The sequence below is a fragment of the Psittacula echo genome, assembly GCF_963264785.1.
Source record: "Psittacula echo genome assembly, chromosome: Z".
NCBI lineage: Eukaryota > Metazoa > Chordata > Aves > Psittaciformes > Psittacidae > Psittacula > Psittacula echo.
Window position 1 is genome coordinate 15519615 of NC_137742.1, and position 6000 is coordinate 15525614.

The 6000-nt window shown below is 36.9% G+C and overlaps 1 protein-coding gene across 2 annotated transcripts in view; it reads right to left on the minus strand.

The window, feature by feature from the left end:
• The window catches only part of FYB1 (FYN binding protein 1), a 52837-nt gene extending 48029 nt beyond the window's left edge, over positions 1-4808 (minus strand). For both annotated transcript variants that reach the window (XM_080637376.1, XM_080637375.1), the window contains exon 1: positions 4753-4808. The gene's annotated coding sequence lies outside the window, so the exon portion shown is untranslated. The remainder of the gene's footprint in view (positions 1-4752) is intronic.
• Between the last annotated feature and the right edge of the window lie 1192 nt (positions 4809-6000).

Consider the following 6000-nt stretch of genomic DNA (forward strand, 5'->3'; position numbering starts at 1 on the left):
TCTGAGGCTTGTAGTACTGCTGATTGGCTGTGGAGATATAGTATCACATCTTCCTGTAGGGTTAGAGCAGCTTTGTATTTTATTATATCCTTGCTGTGGCTATGCGATCTTTTAAAATTTTCAATGCAGGTACTGCCCTTAGAGCATGGTCATGCAGCTCCTTCTGGGCATACCAAAAATTCTCTTTATTTCTAGAATTAGGAACTGAACACGTTATAAAACCAAGAAAATGCATACTACTTTAAAATTAATATATCCTTAAAAATATGAGTGTCCTATGAGATGCATAGACTGTACTAGAACTTGGATTACCAGACTAGTGTTATTCCTGTAAAATCCTTAGAGAACTACAAGTTCCCTTGTGAAAACAGAAATTCTTCTGTTTTGGGGTGTGTGTGTCAGTTTTTCTTTCCCTTCTCAGCAATTTTTCTTCCCTGCTGCTCCCCCTTTCCTCTCTGTGTGTTCTTGTTCGTCTTCTCCATTTTGTATCTGGAAAAAAAAAAAGTGCATGTGTGGATGGAGAATTAAAATATGTGGAGTAAAACAGGAAGATACAACAGTCAAAACACCTAGAAACTCTCAAAGGTACAGAACTTCTTGCAGGAAAAAAAAAAAAAAAGTTGAACAATTCCAAGTGGAAAACACATAGCTTCATTTGAAACTGTTTTAATTTGTCAGCCCTGTTCAACAACTTTCAGGACTCTCAGTGTGAACTGAGAGCAAAAGCTCAATATGTTTGAATTCAGCACAATTAAAACACAGTGCAATGAAGGATAGGGGCAATAGGGAGGCAGCTGGACTCCTGAGCTGGGGCCAGTTTTGGGTTCCAGGGGCCCCCTGCAGCAAGGACTCCTTTCAGAGCCAACAGTGGAAGCAGGGGTGCAGCTACAGCAGATAATGGTGGTGTATGGAAGATAAAATGTAAGACTAATGGTCAAAGCTGGAGTGTTACAACTAGAAGAGCTCTGAACTGTTTGTTTGAAATTAAAGGAGTATCACTACAAAGCACAATAAAAGGGGGTCTGAAAAATATTTTAGAAAGAGGTTCAAGAACGATATACTGTCTTTACTAGGTACAGTTCAGTAGGTATTCAATTGGGGTTTTTTTGCTTCACTAACAAGAGCTTCTAAATTGGGGTTTGCTCCTTTTGCCTTCAGTTTGATTTTATCACATTACATGAATTGCCAGTTACGTTGGAATAGTTTTACCTCTGACTTCTGCAACTTAAAGTTATCTTTCCCAGTCTTTCAGTATCACCAAGAAATTAATTCTTTCCAAATACTGTGTATTATACTACAAAGTTACTTACAATAAAGACAGACAAACTAAGACATGTGAAACTTACCCCCAGAGCACCATATTGTCATTTGTTTTGCACATACAAAGAACATAGGAAGTACACATATACTATAGAGATTATCAGGTGTAAGCCATCTGCTGCTATTTGATGCATATGCACTCACACACACAAAATTACACTGCAGAAATGTGTATATGTATCACTAATCATTCAAGATTTCTTCCACACTTCTTCACAAAGAATTGATTTCATTCTCTTAAGCAGAAAGTTAAGCTAATTGCAGTGCCAGAGAGAATAACACAATTTTTTGTCTCTGATCTTTTTGACTTTGTACTGCATGCTTTTGACTTTGACTTAGACTTAGACTTAGTAATGCATGCTTTTTTTTTTTTTTCAACTGCTGTAACAAAATCTAAACCATCAGAGATACTATAACTTCACCTTAGTGTCCGAAGTCTTCAGAACTTATAAATTACAATCTGATCAGCTGGTTGGCCAACTCAGAAGCTCATTTCTTTTGAAAGTTCTAGCAATACATTGATTCTTCCACTACCTCTTCCATTTGAAATTTAAGAAAAGGTTCTGTGTCAAATTTTAGCAATGTGATCATCCTGGAAAAGAGACATTCATCAGGCAGACTTTTGGAAGCTGGAAATATGGCTTTGAAGAAACCTATTGTTATGAATTTGGTTTCTCAGAAGTTTTCTACATCTTTGTAATAGCAAGATCAATTATATTCATACATGCCTTAGAGTGCACTGAACCATTCATGACTGCCATGTTATGACTATCAATGGATTTCTTTTAATAAGTTTCTTACCAGTATTGTGAACAAACTTTGCCCTAGTCATGCAGATTTACAAGCACTTCAAGAGTGAAAAGCTTCTGGGCATGTGGAAGGGTTTACAATCAGCAGTGTAGCCTCTGTCTTTTATTACTTCTCAGTAGTAAACGGTAAAGGTAACGCTAAGAACCGGAAACTGAAGTCTATCTACTTCTCTTTAATGTACCTAACCAGTTCCTGCTTTCATAAGGTAAGTTATACTAGAAGCCATATTGTGGATTCTAATGTAAAACCTGACTGGCCAGGGAGATATAAAAGGAACTGGGATAATGAGAAAATCTTTCATTTGTTGCTATGCTCACAGAGTAATCTCCGCAGCTTCTGTTTCCCTTCCCAGAAGAGACAGCAGTTACCTATTCCATTAGCACACACAATATACTGTAAATCATGAAATGGGAACTTGAAAAGATTCTGAAGAGAGATTAAGTTCACCATGCCCTTCCCCTTTAAAGTGCAAAGTGCCTGTGGGACAGAGGAGTCTTGTGCAAGAAGTACTTGGGTTATTTTCTGAACTTTCTCTTTGTACTATATTGGGAAATTCAGTGCAAAATATTTTGGATTTTTGGCTTCTGATCTGAACTGGAAACTGCACATAAGGTGCACAGTAACATTTGCTTTGATATAAGATGTTTGCATTAGTCAAATGTGTTTACTCAAATCTGGAACAATACTCGGGTTCTAGTTTCCGTTCCATGGATTCATCAGGGAGATTTGTATATGCTGTACTTTCCCAGCCTCCCACTGCCTTCAACAAAGACTCACACAGATGTCAAGATACACTTGTACAGACTTCTTCCACAACTGGATCTTAATTATACCTCAGTGTAAACAAGGGCAATTATCCATTCTTTACAATGTAACTGCATATTCCTATACAGTGTAATAAAAACACAGAAATACTAATGTTTCAACTGTATTCTTCTTGAATTCACTGTGAATATTCCAGTCTCAACTAGAAGCTTGATAAAAAAAAAAAAAAAAGTTGCTTTGTTTTGGCATAAATATGGTCTCATTATTTACTTTTCAGTCTTGGTGAAGCCAAGCACTTCAACTTCCCCTTGTGCTTGCTCTTTCTTCAAGCAGCATCACCAGATCAATAAAAGGGTGTGCATATGATCCTCAATTAAGCAAGTGAAATATATATAACTGTTGACTCTACAAGGCACTGTGCAATGCTGTCTAAGTGATTCCCTGATGAGAAGCTCACACCCTCTGTGTTATCCTGAGAGCATAATTTCAAACATCCTTCTTTAACACCAGCAAGGCAAAACCAGCATACTCATGAGTACATGTAGCTGTTAAAATTAGACAAGACAGTGTTCCAGCCTGATCACACTGCATTCTGTACCTTTTCCATTGTGCATTACTCTACACTTCCATTGTCCCTCTCTTGTCACTTTTTCTCATTTTTTACCTAGTCATAAGATCAACTACATCATATTTCAGGAACATGAGAGGAAAATATAGCTTATACACTCAAGGTCAGACTGACACCAGAACTAGCGAAAGTGTACGGCTTGACCAGAACAGCCAGATGGCATCCCAGTTTGGACTCAAACTATTGTCACAGCTGATGCACAGGGCCAAAGCATCTATCCATTCATGGTCATCTATTCATTCTATGTCCTGCTAAGTTCAGCACAAAGTTTAACTCCTATTTTCTGGCTTTTTTTGGTGCCTGTCTGTGTCAAAATAAAAAAAAATGGCAACTATTGGTAACTCAGTCTTCAACAGCCGAAACCTGGCAACTTCTCCACCAAGAAGGTCTATCCAATAAGAACAGGCTAGCTAATATTTCTTTCTGAAAAGGGATTACCATTTTTCTTTTAACATGGCTTTATATAGTCACAGACTGTCATGGTACTTAATAATTTGGGTTCTAAAAATTATTTTTCTCATATGTTAATCAACAGCTTTCAGAATAATGGAAATTTGCTAGAGTAATAGCCCAGCAATGAAGCAGACAGATCCCTCTTCATTCTGAATATAATGTATACAGTGACTGCCTTATGAACATCTTTGATTTGACTCTGGTTATTCCACTAAAGGTAATGTAACATCTCCAAATCTCCAGGAAGAAAAATGTAAGTTCCTGCCACTGAAAAGTTCCTACCCTTATTTCTATAATTTCAAGATCCCTTGTTATTGTAAAAGAAATTTAGTGCAGTTTTAAGACATTGACTACCATTCTGACTTACTGATGGAAATAAAAATATTATTCATGACCCACTACAAACAAATTATATTCAGATATCTCAACCCAGGGCATGGTATATTAAAAAATACCCCACTCACAACCAACCAGCCACAAATAATGAAAAAGGCATTACTAGAGAATAATTGCATTTAGGTGAAATAATTTCTGTTATTATTCAAAATGCAAAGAGCACTTTAAGTAGGACTGCTCTTAGTAAAATTTCAGGGAACCAGTGAAAGAGAGAAATCCATGTTGTTAACCTGGCATCTTTTCAGCTCCCTAAGTAATTTTAAGTAAAATCTACAATTAAAATTTCCAGTTATATGACGTTATATGTAATACCTCATACCAACTCTATTTCTCATGGAACTTTGCTCATTTAATTCTAAGACAAACGTGCAACAATTTACCTTGATTCCCCAAAGCTCTCCAATACTTTGATACAGGCAGAAAAAATGGTTCCTGCAATGAGACAATCCATGGGTATCTCACTTCAGCAGCCTGGTCTGTTTGCTAAGAGGAGTTCTGCTTCTCAGCAAGGGTTTGCATAACAGTGTTGCTTGTGGGTTTCATTATGATCAGTGGAGAAAACTGCTCTCCTCAGGATATTAAGCAAGAAGTGGTGGGGGAAAGGGAACTAAAATGTGTTCAGACTGGCTGCTGCTATCAGCAGTATTCAACATGTGATGCATTTACCGCATATTGCGGAGTCCTGTAAAACCAGATTGATGTATATAAGGTCAAGTCATTACAAAGTAATGGCTAACAAAATTTGTGTGATAATTACAGGTATAAAGACAAAATTGGACCGACCTTGAAGTCTAGTTCCCTGCTACCACTGTGTACACTCCCACTCCTCAGGTGTCTGCTAACATGTTTGCTTGCTCGTTCCTTTGCCAGAAGGATCTTAAGAGATTCTGCTGGTAAGTCTTTTACAGATTTAGCTTTGTGGAGTTGTGTTTTTTTTCTAAACTATGATCATAAATTTCTTCTGCCTTTCTGCCTGTGAGTTCACTACACAAATCAAAGACTTTGAAGGATAATAAAGGATTGGAAAACCAATACGGAGGAAATAAACGTCACTTGAAATTCTAAACCTGTGTTTGTGCTAAGTTCAATCCAAACCACAAAGGCAGACCCCTCTATTAAAGAGACCCCAGTGAAGGTGCTGAGCTCTTCAGAGGGATGGGATTGCAGAATAAAAATTGTTTGTCTGAGCTTCATAAAAGGTTGCTTGACTCTTCCTCATTGTTTATCATGTCCCTTTCTGCACAAAATTTAAACTACTTTTTGAAATATTTTGGGGTGTCAAAATAATGCTTTGGAAACACTCGATATTTCCAGCTTAATTTTACCAAAAAAGATCTATCTTAGCTAGTTCAGAAGCTTATTAGAGTTCTGGATGGAGCTTATTTGAGTTAAAAACACTGCCACATGCTTTTTATTAGCCACTAATCAATGATAACTAGCTATTTTTTTTTGTTGCATAACACAATGGGGTTTTTCTTAGTAGAAGAAATGCAGTTCTTTATGCTATCCATTCTGCTAAACAGTGGATGTTATTTATAAAATTGTGTTTATTCGTGAAAATAAACAATGAACACTGGTGATGAAGCATTTATTATTAAGGAATATTAGACATTGTGACTGTTGCTATT